Below are 18,300 nucleotides of genomic sequence, written 5' to 3'. Positions count from 1 at the left end.
TACTAACGCATCCCACAAAGTTCCATTAAGTTTTGTGTGATTGAAGTTTTCAAGTTTTGAATGAGATATCGATATGAGGAGAACAAGGAGTGGCAAGAACCTAAACTTGGGGATGCCCAAGGCACCCCAAGGTAATATTAGAGTAAGATCCAAGCAACTAAGCTTGGGGATGCCCCGGAAGGCATCCCCTCTTCCGTCTTCAACATTCTTGGTAACCTTACTTGGAGCTATATTTTTATTTGTCACATGATATGTGTTTTGCTTGGAGAGTCATTTTATTTTGTTGAGATTTGCTTGCTATTATTTATAATAATGATTTGCATCTTTTATTTCAATAAAAGTGTCAAGGATATCCTTCACCATGCTTAGTTTGCAAGTATATGAGTTGTTGTTTCAAAACAGAAAGTTGCACGCTATTGTGTGAATTCTCTAGAATGTGATAAAAGCTTGAAATTTTGACACAATAAGCTATGATGAATTATCTACAGTGTGGTAAATTTTCAGAATTTTTTGAGTTAAATAAGTATGGATCCTTCTTCATCCTTTACAGACTGTCCTGTTTAGACAGATTGCTGTTATGATTGCATTGTTTGCATATCTTTGCTTGTTTAATGTTTCTATTTGAGGATAGGAGTACTAAATATGCAGAGGCATTTAGTATGCAATGTAAAATTATAATTTTAGTGATTTGCTACAGTAGAGAACGATAAGGTTTTGCATTGATTTATACTAACGTATCTCACGAGTTCTTGTTGAGTTTTGTGTGGATGAAGTTTCTAAGAATTAGGGAAACCGTGATATGAGAGGAATGAAGAAGACACAAAAGCTCAAGCTTGGGGATGGCCAATGCATCACAAGTTAATATTCAAGAAGACTCAAGCATCTAAGCTTGGGGATGCCCCGGTAGGCATCCCACCTTTCTTCATCAACAATTATCGGTTAGTTTCGGTTGAGCCTAAGTTTTTGCTTCTTCACACGATGTTTGCTATCCTTGGAATGTCATTTTATTTTTTGTTGCTTGATGTTTTAATAAAATACTTAAGATCTGAAATTTATAAATGAGAGAGAGAGTCATCACATAGCTACCTGTTTACTTAACTACTCATTTGATCTTCACTTATATCTTTTTGGAGTAGTTTGTCATTTACTCTTGTGCTTCACTTATATCCTATGAGTAAATTGTTGAATGAATTGAATATCATGAAGTTGAAATTATACGTGCTTCATATGCTTGTATCATGTCTAGTAGTAGTTTCACATTGGGTTTAGAAAGCAAATCTATTGGAATTTGACAATCACAATATTGGTCATACAAGCAATTCATGAGTGATTAGTATAAGGAAGAGAACTTTCACATACAAATATATCTTGGACATATTTTATGATTGTGAATACCCATTAATTATTTTTAACCTTGAGCAAATTCGTTGACGTTGGACAAGGAAGATAACGTAATGAGTTATGTTTGGGTATATTTGCATACAAGTTATATTGTTATGGATCCTGCAACAGGTGGTGCTTGCTTAGGATCTTTTGCTAGCCAAAAATCCGTACTAAGTAGAGATACTACTTGTGCATCCAAAAACACTTAAACCCGGTTTCTTGCCATGAGTGTCCACCATATCTACCTATGGATTTAATAAGATCCCTCAAGTAAGTTGTCATCGGTGCAGAAAGCAATAAAAATTGCTCCTAAAATATGTATGATCTTTACTGCAAGGGAAAATAAGCGTTGTACGAACTTGTGATGGTAAAGAAATAAAAGCGATGGACTGCATAATAAAGGTTGCTTTCACAAGGGGAAATATAACGTGACGTTCCTTTGCATTAAGAGTTTGCGCACCCAAAAATAAAAAGTGCATGACAACCTTTGCTTCCCTCTGCGAAGGGCCTATATTTTACTTTATGTATTTACTTTTATGCAAGAGTCAATAAGTAGTCATTCTCATTTCAACCTCAATTATTCTCTAGTTGGCAAGCATTATGTGGTGGGGAAAGATCCAGGCACATATGACCAGTCAAATATATTTGATCATGAATTATTATTGTTGACAATTATCTCTATGATAAATGAGTTGGGAGGCAAAACATTAAGCCCCTATCTTTCTCAGTGTTCAATGGATGCCATTTGTTCCAAAAATATGCTTTAAGTACTAGCAATCATAGAAGACTATATGATGGTTGAGTATGTGGATCTCTTACTTATACTTTGTTGAGAATAAGTTGAATTGCAATTGTTTGGTGACAAAGAACATATGTTGTTAAGTTTCAAGAGAATGCATTGTTTGAACCATAACATTTGAATTGATTGCTACTTTATCATGATGAGTTTTATGAGAAAGAGTTGTTGTTATGATGATAGGAAAAGTGATTGAAATTATCATTGATCAAACTTATGCACTATACTAGCATTCACACTTCATAAATTATTTCTTTTATCATTTACCTACTCGAGGATGAGCAGGAATTAAGGTTGGGGATGCTAATACGTCTCCAACGCATCTATAATTTATGAAGTATTCGTGCCATGTTTACAACAATTTTATATGGTTTTGGTATGATTTGAATGGAACTAACCCGGACAGGCGCTGTTTTCAGCAGAACTACCGTGGTGTTGTTTTTTGTGTAGAAATAAAAGTTCTCCAAATGCAGCGAAACTTTTTGACGATTTTTTGGAACAAATGAGGCACTAGAAGCTTTGTGGGAGGACCACAAGGTGAAGGAGGTGGCCACTAACCACCAGGGCGCGCCCTAGTGACTAGTGGCCCACCTTAGCCCAACTTAGCGTGAGACCGACGCCAAAAAATCCTATAAATAGATAAACCATCAGAAATAACCCTAGAACTTTGACTCCGCCGCCGCACGCCTCTATACCTTAGAAATACAATCTGGAGCCATGTTCCAGCACCCTGCCAGAGGGGGGAATAATCACTTGAGGCCATCTTCATCGTCCCGGCGGCCACCATGATGAGGAGGGAGTAGTTCACCCTTGGGGTTGAGGGTATGTACTAGTAGCTATGTGTTTGATCTCTCTCTCACGTGTTCTTGATTTAGCACAATCTTGATGTACCACGAGATTTGTTAATATAGTTGGATCATATGGTGTTTCTCCCTCTCTATCTTGTTGTGATGAATTGAGTTTTTACCTTTGAGGTTTCACTATTATCGGATTGAAAACTTTTACGGATTTGAGAACACTTGATGTATGTCTTGCATACGGATACCATGGTGACAATGGGGTATTATATTGATTCACTTGATGTATGTTTTGGCATTCAACTCACGGATTCCTAGGTGACATTGGGGTAATCTATGCATAGGGGTTGATGCACGTTTTTGTCCTACTTTCTCCGGCAGAAATCTTGGGGCACTCTTTGAAGTTCTTTGTGTTGGATCGAACTTTATGAATCCGAAGTTGTTTGATGCATATTGTATAATTGACTCGCGGATACTTGATGTGACATTGGAGTATCTAGGTGACATTAGAGTTGGTTGATGCGTATCATATGGTGTTATTTTAGTACGAACTCGAGGGCTGTTCGTGACACTTATAGGAATAGCTCAATAGATCGATCGGAAAGGATAACTTTGAGGTGGTTTCGTACCCTACAAACAATTTCATCTTATCTTCTCCGCTAGATAAGAACTTTGGAGTGATTCTTTATCGCACGTTGAGGGATTTTTATATGATTCAACTATGTTAGCACTATTGAGAGATTGCACTAGTGAAAGTATGAACCCCATGCCTTGTTTCTAAGCATTGCAATACCGTTTGTGCTCCGTTTTATCACTTGCTACCTTGCTGTTTTTTATTTTCAGATTACAAAAACCTATATCTACTATCCATACTACACTTGTATCACCATCTCTTCGCCAAACTAGTGCACATGTACAATTTGCCATTGTATTTGATGTGTTGGGGACACAAGAGGCTCTTTGTTCTTTGGTTGCAGGGTTGTTTGAGAGAGACCATCTTCATGCTACGCCTCCCATGGATTGATAAACCTTAGGTCATCCACTTGAGGGAAAACTACTACTGTCCTACAAAACTCTGCGCTTGGAGGCCCAGCACGAGTCTACAAGAATAAGTTGTGTAGTAGACATCAGTACCGACCGCAAAAGTACTCCCAGCTGCGCCCCAGCATCATGTGTCCCCTGAACATCTGGACCTGCATCCAAAACTGGCACCGCTTGTTGGTGGAGAGGCTGACGACGCGTGGAGGGCCGCTGACCAGCCATTGCTTAGTCGCCGACCTGAATTTACGCGGGATGATGAGCATGGCGATGTCCTCCTGGTCAGTGATATGCACGTAGAACCTGATAGGGTCCCGTGCACCCTCCTCGGTCTCCTGCCAGCGCCCAGCGGCATCCTCATGTACCCCACCCTACCATGGAGCACCACCCTCTTCAACAACCTGTTAGTGGGGATGAGGTCCTCCGCCCCCTCTGCACCGGCGACGACCTGCACACCACCGCCGGGTCTGTCCCACTCCGCCTTCATTATCATGTCAGCAAGATGGACATCAATTAGCAACATATAACACATGATCAAAGCTAACAAGTAGGAAATCATCTATGCTCACTGAACATAGCTTACAATGATCACTACTAACACATGATCAGTGCTTACAGTTATAAGTGCTTATAGTTATCAGTGCTAACACTAATCAGATGAAGCCACCACTTACATGTCCTACTTGCACCTACTATATTTGGCATTCATATGTCCTACTTGCATGCCACATGCACTCACGTACCCTAGCAACAAGAGCAAGAGGAGCACTAAGAACTAACAACAGCAGCAAGAACAGTAGCATATACACTACTAACAGCAGTAAGAACTAACATCAGCATGAAGAACAGTAGCATATACACTAGTAACAACACTAAGAACTAACAATGTGGCAGTAGAAAATAACAATCTGCCACTAAAACGATGCAAACTAACACTGCATTATAAACAATCTAGCCATGTTGGATGAACAAAGAATGCATGAACTCTGGTTCATCCCCAAAACAGTGGAATCCGGTCGAATCTGGTCGAATGTACTATCCTTAATCTAATTTAACACACTTAGAACTACCCTAAGAACCCTAAGTATGAAGCAAAGGGAGATTTCGAAGCTTATAGTGGGGGTTGCCCGTGTAGCGTACGCCGGTCGTAGCGAAAAACCCGGCGGGGAGAGGGGTGCTGGCGCCGCCGATGAAGAGGACCCGGCCATTCCGAGGCCCGCGTCCGTGCACCTCGTCCTGCGCAGACTCGAAGATGACGCCGGCGTCATGGAGCTCTCCTCCTCTTGCACCGGACGCAGAGGAGAAAACCCTCGTATTGGGGTAAAAAATGCCCCCATAAGAGGGGCTTGCAAAGGACGGCGCCGACGGGTATTGCATAAGAATACCCGTTGTGACAATGAGGTATTATATTGATTCACTTGATGTATGTTTTGGCACTCAACTCATGGATTCCCGAGGTGACATTGGGGTAATCTATGCATAGGGGTTGATGCACGTTTTCGTCCTACTTTCTCCGGTAGAAATCTTGGGGCACTCTTTGAAGTTCTTTGTGTTGGATTCAATATTATGAATCTGAAGTTCTTTGATGCGTATCGTATAATTGACTCACGGATACTTGTGGTGACATTGGAGTATCTAGGTGACATTAGAGTTGGTTGATGCGTATCATATGGTGTTATTTTAGTATGAAATCTAGGGATATTCATGATACTTATAGGGATGTCTCAATAGATTGATCGGAAAAGATAACTTTGAGGTGGTTTCGTGCCCTACAAACAATTTCATCTGATGTTCTCCGCGAGATAAGAACTTTGGAGTGATTATTTGTCTCACGTTGAGGGATTGTTATATGATTCAATCATATTAGCACTTATGAGAGATTGCACTAGTGAAAGTATGAACCCTATGCCTTGTTTCTAAGCATTGCAATACCATTTGTGCTCCGATTTATCACTTGCTACCCATCTATTTTTATATTTTCAGATTACAAAAACCTCTATCTACTATCCATACTACACTTGTATCACCATCTCTTCACCGAACTGGTGCACCTGTACAATTTACCATTGTATTTGGTGAAGGAAATATGCCCTAGAGGCAATAATAAAGTTCTTATTTTATATTTCCTTATTCATGATAAATGTTTATTATCCATGCTACAATTGTATTAACTGGAAACTTGATACATGTGTGGATACATTGACAAAACACCGTGTCTCTAGTAAGCCTCTACTAGACTAGCTCGTTAATCAAAGATGGTTAAGTTTCCTAACCATAGACATGTGTTGTCATTTTATGAACAGGATCACATCATTAGGAGAATGATGTGATGGACATGACCCATCCATTAGCATAGCATATTGATCGTTCAGTTTTATTGCTATTGCTTTCTTCATGTCATATACATATTCCTTTGACTATGAGGTTATGCAACTCCCGGATACCGGAGGAATACCTTGTGTGCTATCAAACGTCACAACGTAACTGGGTGATTATAAAGATGCTCTATAGGTATCTCCGAAGGTGTTTGTTGGGTTGGCATAGACCGAGATTAGGATTTGTCACTCCAAGTATCGGAGAGGTATCTCTGGGCCCTCACGGTAATGCACATCATAAGAAGCCTTGCAAGCAATGTGACTAATGAGTTAGTTGCGGGATGATGCATTACAGAACGAGTAAAGAGACTTGTCGGTAATGAGATTGAACTAGGTATGAAGATACCGACGATGGAATCTCGGGCAAGTAACATACCGATGGACAAAGGGAATAATGTATGTTGTCATAACGGTTCGGCCGATAAAGATCTTTGTAGAATATGTGGGAACCAATATGAGCATCCAGGTTCCGCTATAGTTTATTGACCGGAGAGGAGTCTCGGTCATGTCTAAATAGTTGTTGAACCCGTAGGGTTCGCACGCTTAACGTTCGATGACGATTTGTTATTATATGAGTTATGTGATTTCATGACCGAATGTTGTTCGGAGTCCCGGATGAGATCATGGACATGAAAAGAAGTCTCGAAATGGCCGAGAGGTAAAGATTGATATATAGGACGATGGTATTCAGACACCAGAAGTGTTCCGGGAAGCACCGGGTACTTATCGAGTCACCGGAAGGGGTTCGGGGCACCCCCGGCAAAAGATATGGGCCTTATCGGCCAAAAGGGGAAACACACCAGCCACAAAGGGGCTGGTGTGCCCCCCCCCCCCATATGGGCTGGCCAAATTGGAGAAGGAAAGGGTAAGGAGTAAAGGAAAAGGGAATAGGATTCCCCTCCCCCCTCTTCCCTTCCTACTCCGAATAGGAATAGGAAAGGGGGGGCGAATTGGGAGGTGCCCAAGTAGGATTCCTCCTACTTGGGGCGCCCCCTTGGCTGCCTCTCCTCCCCTCCAACCTATATATATGAGGGGGGGCACCGCTAGAACACACACCAACAATTGTTAGCCGTGTGCGGCGCCCTCCTCCAAAGTTTACGCCTCCGGTCATATTCACGTAGTGCTAAGGCAAAGGCATGCGCGGATTGCTTCACCATCGCCGTCACCACGCCATCGTTCTGACGGAACTCTCCCTCGACATTTTGCGGGATCAAGAGTTCGAGGGACGTCATCGAGCTGGACGTGTGCAGAACTCGGAGGTGCCGTGCGTTCGGTGCTTGATCGGTCGGAATGAGAAGAAGTTCGACTACATCAACCGCATTGTTAAACGCTTCCGCTTTCGATCTATGAGGGTACGTAGACATACTCTCCCCCTCTCGTTGCTATGCATCACCTAGATAGATCTTGCGTGAGCGTAGGATTTTTTTTTAAAATTGCATGCTACGTTTCTCAACAGTGGCATCCGAGCCAGGTCTATGCATAGATCATATGCACGAGTAGAACATAAAGAGTTGTGGGCGGTGATAGTCATAGTGCTTACCACCAACGTCTTATTTTGATTCAGTGGTATTGTTGGATGAAGCGGCCCGGACCAACCTTACATGACCACGTTCATGGGACCGGTTCCACCGACAGACATGCAACTAGTTTTGCATAAAGGTGGCTGGCGGGTGTTTGTTTCTCCAGCTTTAGTTGAATCAAATTTGACTACGGCCGGTCCTTGTTGAAGGTTAAAACAGCAAACTTGACGAAACACCGTTGTGGTTTTGATGCGTAGGTAAGGACGGTCCTTACTAGAAGCCCGTAGCAGCCACGTAAAACTTGCAACAACAAAGTAGAGGACGTCTAACTTGTTTTTGCAGGGCATGTTGTGATGTGATATGGTCAAGACATGATGTGATATATGTTATTGTATGAGATGATCATGTTTTGTAAAAGTTATCGGCAACTTGCAGGAGGCTTATGGTTGTCGCTTTATTGTATGAAATGCAAACGCCATGTAATTGCTTTATTTTATCACTATGTGTTAGCGATAGTTGTAGAAGCAATAGTTGGCGAGACAACCACGACGCTACTATAGAGATCAAGGTGTCAAGCTGGTGACAATGGAGATCATGACGGTGCTTTGGAGATGGAGATCAAAATCACAAGATGATGATGGCCATATCATGTCACATATTTTGATTGCATGTGATGTTTATCTTTTATGCATCTTATTTTGCTTAGTTCGATGGTAGCATTATAAGATGATCCCTTAACTAATATTTCAAGGTATAAGTGTTCTCCCTGAGTATGCACCATTGCGATAGTTCTTCGTGCTGAGACACCACGTGATGATCGGGTGTGATAGGTTCTACGTTCAAATACAACGGGTGCAGGATAGTTTTGCACATGCGGAATACTCGGGTTAAACTTGACGAGCCTAGCATGTACACACATGGCCTCGGAACACCGGAGACCGAAAGGTCGAACGTGAATCATATAGTAGATATGATCAACATAGAGATGTTCACCATTGATGACTACTCCATCTCACGTGATGATCGGACATGATTTAGTTGATTTGGATCACGTTACATTTAGATGACTTGAGGGATATCTATCTAAGTGGGAGTTGTTAAGTAATTTGATTAATTGAACTTTAATTTATCACGAACTTAGTCCTGATAGTATTTGCAAATTATGTTGTAGATCAATAGCTCGCGTTATAGCTCCCCTATGTTTTTGATATGTTCCTAGAGGAAACTAAGTTGAAAGATGATAATAGGAATGACGCGGACTGGGTCCGTGATCTGAGGATTATCCTCATTGCTGCATAGAAGAATTATGTCCTTAATGCACCGCTAGGTGACAGACCTATTGCAGGAGCAGATACAGACGTTATGAACGTTTGGCAAGCTCGACATGATGACTACTTGATAGTTTAGTGCACCATGCTTGCTTAGAACCGGGACTTCAAAACGTTTTGAACGCCACGGAGCATATGAGAAGTTCCAAGAGCTGAAATTGGTATTTCAGACTCATGCCCGTGTTGGGAGGTATGAGATCTCTGACAAATACTTTGCCTACAAGATGGAGGAGAATAGCTCAGCTAGTGAGCATGTGCTCAGAATGTCTGGGCACTACAATCGCTTGAATCAAGTGGGAGTTAATGTTCCAGATAAGATAGTGATTGACAGATTCTCTAGTCACTATCACCAAGCTATTAGAACTTCCTAATGAACTATAATGTGCAAGGGATAACGGAAAGATTCCAGAGCTCTTCACGATGCTGAAATCGGCGAAGGTAGAAATCAAGAAAGAGCATCAAGTGTTGATGGTTAACAAGACCACTAGTTTCAAGAAAAGGGCAAAAAAGGGAAAGGGAACTTCAAGAAGAATGGCAAGCAAGTTTCCACTCCCATGAACAAACCCAAAGCTAGACCCAAGTCTGAAACTGAGTGCTTCTACTGCAAAGGAAATGGTCACTGGAAGTGAAAGTTCCCCAATACTTGGCGGATAAGAAGGATGGCAAAGTGAACAAAGGTATATTTGATATATAGATTATTGATGTGTAATTTACTAGTGTTCCTAGCAACCCCTGGGTATTTGATACCAGTTCAATTGCTAAGATTAGTAAATCGAAACGGGATTTGCAGAATGAACATAGACTAGTTAAGGATGAAGTGACGATGTGTGTTGGAAGTGGTTCCAAGATTGATATGATCATCATCGCACACTCCCTATACTTTCGGGATTAGTGTTGAACCTAAATAAATGTTATTTGGTGTTTGCGTTGAGCATGAATATGATTTGATCATGTTTATTGCAATATGGTTATTCATTTAAGTCAGAGAATAATTGTTGTTCTGTTTACATGAATAAAACCTTCTATGGTCATACACCCAATGTAAATGGTTTATTGAATCTCGATCGTAGTAATACACATATACATAATATTGAAGCCAAAAAGATGCAAAGTTGATAATGATAGTGCAACATATTTGTGGCACTGCCGTTTAGGTCATATTGGTGTAAAGCACATGAAGAAACTCCATGCAGATGGACTTTTGGAATCACTTGATTATGAATCATTTGATACTTGCGAACCATGCCTCATGGGCAAGATGACTAAAACTCCGTTCTCCGGAACAATGGAGCGAGCCAATGACTTATTGGAAATAATACATACCGATGTATGCGGTCCGATGAGTGTTGAGGCTCGCGGCGGTATCGTTATTTTCTAACCTTCACAGACGATTTGAGCAGATATGGGTATATCTACTTGATGAAACACAAGTCTGAAACATTTGAAAAGTTCAAAGAATTTCAGAGTGAAGTGGAGAATCATCGTAACAAGAAAATAAAGTTTCTACAATCTGATCGCGGAGGCGAATATTTGAGTTATGAGTTTGGCCTTCATTTAAAACAATGTGGAATAGTTTCACAACTCACGCCACCTGGAACACCACAGCGTAATGGTGTGTCCGAACATCGTAACCGTACTTTATTAGATATGGTGTAATCTATGATGTCTCTTACCGATTTACCACTATTGTTTTGGGGTTATGCATTAGAGACAGCCGCATTCACGTTAAATAGGGCACCGTCTAAATCCGTTAAGATGACACCGTATGAACTGTGGTTTGGCAAGAAACCTAGGCTGTCGTTTCTTAAGGTTTGGTGTTGCGATGCTTATGTGAAAAAACTTCAGCCTGATAAGCTCGAACCCAAATCGGAGAAGTGCGTCTTCATAGGATACCCAAAAGAAATTGTTGGGTACACCTTCTATCAGAGATCCGAAGGCAAGATCTTTGTTGCTAAGAATGGATCCTTTCTAGAGAAGGAGTTTCTCTCGAAAGAAGTGAGTGGAAGGAAAGTAGAACTTGATGAGGTAATTGTACCTTCTCTCGAATTGGAAAATAGCTCATCACAGAAATCAGTTCCAGTGATGTCTACACCAACTAGAGAGGAAGCTAATGATAATGATCATGAAACTTCAGATCAAGTTACTACCGAACCTTGTACATCAACCAGAGCACGTTCCGCACCTGAGTGGTATGGTAATCCTGTTCTGGAAGTCATGTTACTAGACCATAACGAACCTACGAACTATGAAGAAGCGATGATGAGCCCAGATTCCCATAAATGGCTTGAGGCCATGAAATCTGAGATAGGATCCATGTATGAGAACAAAGTATGGACTTTGGTGGACTTGCCCAATGATCGGTAAGCCATTGAGAATAAATGGATCTTCAAGAGGAAGACGGACACTGATGGTAGTGTTACTATCTACAAAGCTCGACTTGTCGCACAAGGTTTTTGGCAAGTTCAAGGTGTTGAATACGATGAGATTTTCTCACTCGTAGCGATGCTTAAGTCTGTCCGAATTAGGTTAGCAATTGCCGCATTTTATGATTATGAAATCTAGCAAATGGACGTCAAAACTGCATTCCTTAATGGATTTCTTAAAGAAGAGTTGTATATGATGCAACCAGAAGGTTTTGTCGATCCTAAAGGTGCTAACAAAGTGTGCGAGCTCCGGCGATCCATTTATGGACTGGTGCAAGCATCTCGGAGTTGGAATATATGCTTTGATGAGGTGATCAATGCATATGGTTTTATACAGACTTTTGGAGAAGCATGTATTTACAAGAAAGTGAGTGGGAGCTCTGTAGCATTTCTAATATTATATGTGGATGACATATTGTTGATTGGAAATGATATAGAATTTCTGGATAGCATAACAGGATACTTGAATAAGAGTTTTTCAATGAAAGACCTCGGTGAAGCTGCTTATATATTGGGAATCAAGATCTATAGGGATAGATCGAGATGCTTAATAGGACTTCCACAAAGTATATACCTTGTAATTTTTTTGAAGAAATTCAAAATTGATCAGTCAAAGAAAGGGTTCTTGTCTGTGTTGCAAGGTGTGAAGTTGAGTGAGACTCAAAACCCGACCACGGCAAAAATAGAAAGAGAATGAAAGTCATTCCCTATGCCTCAGCCATAGGTTCTATAAAGTATGCTATGCTGTGTACCAGACCTATTGTGTACCTTGTCATGAGTTTGGCAAGGAGATACAATAGTGATCTAGGAGTGGATCACTGGACAACGGTCAAAGTTATTCTTAGTTACCTAAGAGGACTAAGGAAATATTTCTCGGTTATGGAGGTGATAAGAGTTCGTCGTAAAGAGTTACGTCGATGCAAGCTTTGACACTGATCCGGATGACTCTGAGTCTCAATCTGGATACATATTGAAAGTAGGAGCAATTAGCTAGAGTAGCTCCGTGCAGAGCATTGTAGACATAGAAATTTGCAAAATACATACGGATCTGAATGTGGCAGACCCATTGACTAAAATTCTCTCACAAGCAAAACATGATCACACCTTAGTACTCTTGGGTGTTAATCACATGGCAATGTGAACTAGATTATTGACTCTAGTAAACCCTTTGGGTGTTGGTCACATGGTGATGTGAACTATGGGTGTTAATCACATGACGATGTGAACTATTGGTGTTAAATCACATGGCGATGTGAACTAGATTATTGACTCTAGTGCAAGTGGGAGACTGAAGGAAATATGCCCTGGAGGCAATAATAAAGTTGTTATTTTATATTCTCTTATTCATGATAAATTTTTATTATCCATGCTACAATTGTATTAATCGGAAACTTGATACATGTGTGGATACATAGACAAAACACCGTGTCCCTAGTAAGCCTCTACTAGACTAGCTCGTTAATCAAACATGGTTAAGTTTCCTGACCATAGACATGTGTTGTCATTTTATGAACGGGATCACATCATTAGGAGAATGATGTGATGGACATGACCCATCCGTTAGCATAGCATATTGATCGTTCAGTTTTATTGCTATTGCTTTCTTCACGTCATATACATATTCCTTCAACTATGGGATTATGCAACTCCCGGATACTGGAGGAATAACTTGTGTGCTATCAAACGCCACAACATAACTGGGTGATTATAAAGATGCTCTACAGGTATCTGCGAAGGTGTTTGTTGGGTTGGCATAGATCGAGATTAGGATTTGTCACTCCAAATATCGAAGAGGTATCTCTGGGCCCTCTCAGTAATGCACATCATAAGAAGCCTCGCAAGCAATGCGACTAATGAGTTAGTTGTAGGATGATGCATTACAGAACGAGTAAATAGACTTGCCGGTAACGAGATTGAACTAGGTATGAAGATACCGACGATCAAATCTCGGGCAAGTAACATACCGATGGACAAAGGGAATAACGTATGTTGTCATAACGGTTCGACCGATAAAGATCTTCGTAGAATATGTGGGAACCAATATGAGCATCCAGGTTCCGATATTGGTTATTGACTGGAGAGGAGTCTCGGTCTTGTCAACATAGTTGTCGAACCCGTAGGGTCCACACGCTTACGTTCGATGATGATTTTTTATTATATGAGTTATGTGATTGGGTGACCGAATGTTGTTCGGAGTCCCGGATGAGATCACGGACATGACAAGGAGTCTCGAAATCGTCGAGAGGTAAAGATTGATATATAGGACGATGGTATTCGGACACCGGAAGTGTTCCGGGAAGCACCGGGTACTTATCGGATCACCGGAAGGGGTTTCGGGCACCCCCGGCAAAAGATATGGGCCTTATGGGCCAAGAGGGGAAACACACCAGCTACAAAGGGGCTGGTGCACCCCCCCTCCCATATGAGCTGGCCAAATTGGAGAAGGAAAGGGGAAGGAGTAAAGGAAAAAGGGAATAGGATTCCCCCTTCCCCCTCTTCCCTTCCTACTCCGAATAGGAATAGGAAAGGGGGGAGGCCGAATTGGGAGGTGCCCAAGTAGGATTCCTCCTACTTGGGTCACCCCTTGGCTGCCTCTCCTCCCCTCCAACCTATATATATGAGGGGGGCACCGCTAGAACACACACCAACAATTGTTAGCCGTGTGCGGCGCCCCCCTCCACAGTTTACGCCTCCGGTCATATTCACGTAGTGCCAAGGCAAAGCCCTGCGCGGATTGCTTCACCATCACCGTCACCACGCCGCGTGCTGGAAGATCTCTCCGTGGACACTTTGCTGGATCAAGAGTTCGAGGGACGTCATCGAGCTGGACGTGTGCAGAGCTCGGAGGTGCCGTACGTTCGGTGCTTGATCGGTCAAAACAACAAGAAGTTCGACTACATCAACCGCGTTGTTAAACGCTTCCGCTTTCGGTCTACGAGGGTACGTAGACACACTCTCCCCCTCTCGTTGCTATGCATCACCTAGATAGATCTTGCGTGAGCGTAGGTTTTTTTTTTTGAAATTGCATGCTACGTTTCCCAATATTTGGTGTGTTGGGGACACAAGAGACTCTTTGTTATTTGGTTGCAGGGTTGTTTGAGAGAGACCATCGTCATCCTACACCTCCCACAGATTGATAAACCTTAGGTCACCACTTGAGGTAAAATTGCTACTGTCCTACAAAACTCTACGCTCGGAGGCCCAACACGAGTCTACAAGAATAAGTTGTGTAGTAGACATCAAGCTCTTCTCTAGCACCGTTGCCGGGGAGGTGAGTGCTTGAAGGTATATTTTTAGATCTTATAATTGAATCTCTTAGTTTCTTGTTTTATCACTAGTTTGGTTTATAAAAGAAAACTACAAAAATGGAATTGAGGTTGCCTCATATTATTCATCTTTATCATGTCTTTTTTGAAAATAATGGATCACAAAATTGTGCTCAATTGATAGAAGAAGAATTCAATAAAATGTGTGGCATTCAATCCTTGAACGATAATCATGGTTACAATGTTGCTAGTATGAATTATTTTGAATATCCATGATGCTAGTAATATGCAAAGCAATAAGCTTGGGGATGCTATGTTTGATGAAGATGATATTTTTTAGTCCCCCAAGTTTTGATGAGAAAATTTGTTATGATGAAAGCATGCCTCCTATTTATGATGATTACATTGATGAAAGTTGGTTTGGGAGAGTGCCAACTCTAGGTCGTACTGATCCCACTATTTGGGAGGGTGTTGAATCTTATTGTAATAATTATGAAAGTGGATTTGGAGAGGTCATGACTTTATTTAATGATGATTCCACTATATTGGAAGAGGTTTCAATTGATTTTGACAACAAAGTTGCTATCTATGATGATTATTGTGATGACATGTATGCTATAAAGAATAATGATAACCATGAAACTTGAATCATGATTTTAATTTTTAATTGGATTATGCCAATCAAGTATCACATGATAGTTATTTTGTTGAGTTTGCTCCCACTATTATGAATGAGAAGAAATTTGCTTATGTGGAGAGTAATGAAAATATTGTGCGCTTGGAGGCCCAACTCGAGTCTACAAGAATAAGTTGTGTAGTAGACATCAGTGTCGGCCGCAAAAGTACTCCTAGTCGCGGCCCAGAACCATGTGCCCCCTTAACATCTGCACCTGCACCCAAAACTCGCACCACTTGTTGACGGAGAGGCTGACGACGTGAGGAGGGCCACTGACCAGCGATTGCTTAGTCACCAGCCTGAATTTACACGGAATGATGAGCATGGCGATGTCCTCCTAGTCAACGATCTGCACGTAGAACCTGATAGGTTCCCGTGCACCCTCCTCGTGGCCGGTCCTCGGCCTCCTGTCAGCGCCCATCGGCATCCTCATGTATTCCACCCTGCCGGGGAGCACCACCCTCTTCAGCCACCTATTGGTGGGGATGAGGTCCTCTGCCCCCTCTGCAGCGGCGATGACCTGTGCACCACCGTCGGGCATGTCCCACTCCAACTTCATTATCATGTCAACAAGATGGACATCAGTTAGCAACATATGACACATGATCAAAGCTAACAAGTAGGACATCATCTATGCTCACTGAACACAGCTTATAATGATCACTACTAACACATGATCAGTGCTACTCTTTGAGATTAACACATGATCCGGTCGAATCTGGTGGAATCGGGTCGAATCTGGTCGAATGTACTATCCTTAATATAATCTAACACACTTAGAACTACGCTAGAACCCTAAGTACGAAGCAATGGGAGATTTCAGAGCTTACAGTGGGGGTTGCCGGTGTAGCGTACGCCGGCAGTGGCGAAAAACTTGGCGGGAAGAGGGGTGCTGGCGCCGCCGATGAACAGGACCCAACCATTCCGAGGGTCGCGGTCGTGCACCTCGTCCTGCGCCGGCTCGAAGATGACGCCGGCGTCGTGGAGCTCCCCTCCCCTTGCACCGGACGCAGAGGATAAAACCCTCGTATGGGGGTAAAAAAATGCCCCCATAAGAGGGGCCTGCAAAGGACGGCGCCGACGGGTATTGGATCCCCGCCAGGTTTGAGCCGATGGAGAGGACCACCGGCTCCGGTGGCGGAGCCAAAGCGACCGACACCGGCGCTGCATTGGCCCGGGGCGGCGGCATGGTGCAGAAAGGGGAGGGACCTCGTAGTGCCGCCGCCAGATCTACTCCGACCGCGGAGAGCCCGGCAACCCACCTCTCTTGGATGGGATTGCTGCTGGCGATGACCGGAGTGGGTGGGGCGTGGCGAGATGGCGGCGTTGCCATCGGAGAAACCAAACGGGTGGTGAGGTAAGAGAGAGGGAGTGGGTGTGAACTGGCGAGGGAAGTGACGGGAGGGGGCGTGGGGAGTTATGAGCCATCGCGCCGTCTCCCGTGCTTCCCCGCGCGTGCAGGCGCTCGCCACGCGTGGCTCGAGCGAGCCTGGCTCGCAAAAAGGCCGATTCGGCCGTTCCTCCAGAGCCAGGCCCAGGCCTGCCTTGAGGTTCGTGCGGGCCATGAATTGCATGCGAGCTAGGCAACCAAACGGGCCAAATTCTGCCCGTGCCGGCCTAGCCTGACCTAATATAGCCTACCAAACGCGTCACTAGAGATTGACGAAGTCGACAGACATCTTCGTTGTCGACGGGAACATCTACTCCCACTGAACGCACATCGCCGAAAGGCCTGGAATGAATCCAGGACTTTGAACTCTGATAGGCAGGAGATACTACCGTTCTCCTAACCATCCAACTACATATTGGTTCACGAATTTATTTTCTTTTGAGGTTCGAGAAGCCTATGGATGAAATTGTACCATTCATGTTTTTAAAACCGAGGCACGAATTTATCTTTTAAGATTTGTCTCATTTATTAATTAAGATAGAAAGAAATTCTTCCCTATAAAAAGATAGAAAGAAATTCAGCGAGTACCAATTCAAAACAGTTTCTTTCCCATGAGTAGGCAATTAAGGAATGCAAGCATGTACTTCCTCCGCTTCATATTAGTTGTGCTGATATACAACATCTTTTAAGAATTGTCTCATTTATTAGTTAAGATAGAAAGAAATTCTTCCCTAAGGCTAGTCATAGTGGGAGTAACATGGCTAGTAATATAGCGCACTTTAAGAAAATTTTGTTTATGTGGCAAATAGTTAATGAGAAGTGGTAACATAATACTGTAACATAGCGCTCCCCAAGACAAGATGAGTCTACAACCTAATAAATGAGACCATATATGACACTACTACTATATTACTTTGAACTATAAAGATAGTAACCTAGACTAGTGTCATATGCATGACACTAGTATAAGTTACTCCCCACTATAACCAGCCTAAAAAAAGATAGAAAAGAAATTCAGCGAGTACCCATTCAAAACAGTTTCTTTCCCACGAGTAGGCAATTAAGGAGTGCAGGCATATATTTCCTCTGCATCATATTAGTTGTCGCTGATTTACATCAAAGTCGTGCGTTATTGTAAATCAGCGATAACTAATCTAATACCGAATCTCGGAAAGAAAGACCGGTCCAAAATGGCGTTGTGCTGAGAACTGTAGAGGAGATAAGAGGGGTCCACCTGTTTCGAAAGATGCTTTGCAAAAGCCGATCGCCCTTATCTGAAAACAATTCGAGTGAATCGACGCTGATCAC

The sequence above is a fragment of the Aegilops tauschii genome, chromosome 3, assembly GCF_002575655.3.
Source record: "Aegilops tauschii subsp. strangulata cultivar AL8/78 chromosome 3, Aet v6.0, whole genome shotgun sequence".
NCBI lineage: Eukaryota > Viridiplantae > Streptophyta > Magnoliopsida > Poales > Poaceae > Aegilops > Aegilops tauschii.
Note: the sequence above shows the minus strand (reverse complement) of the source record.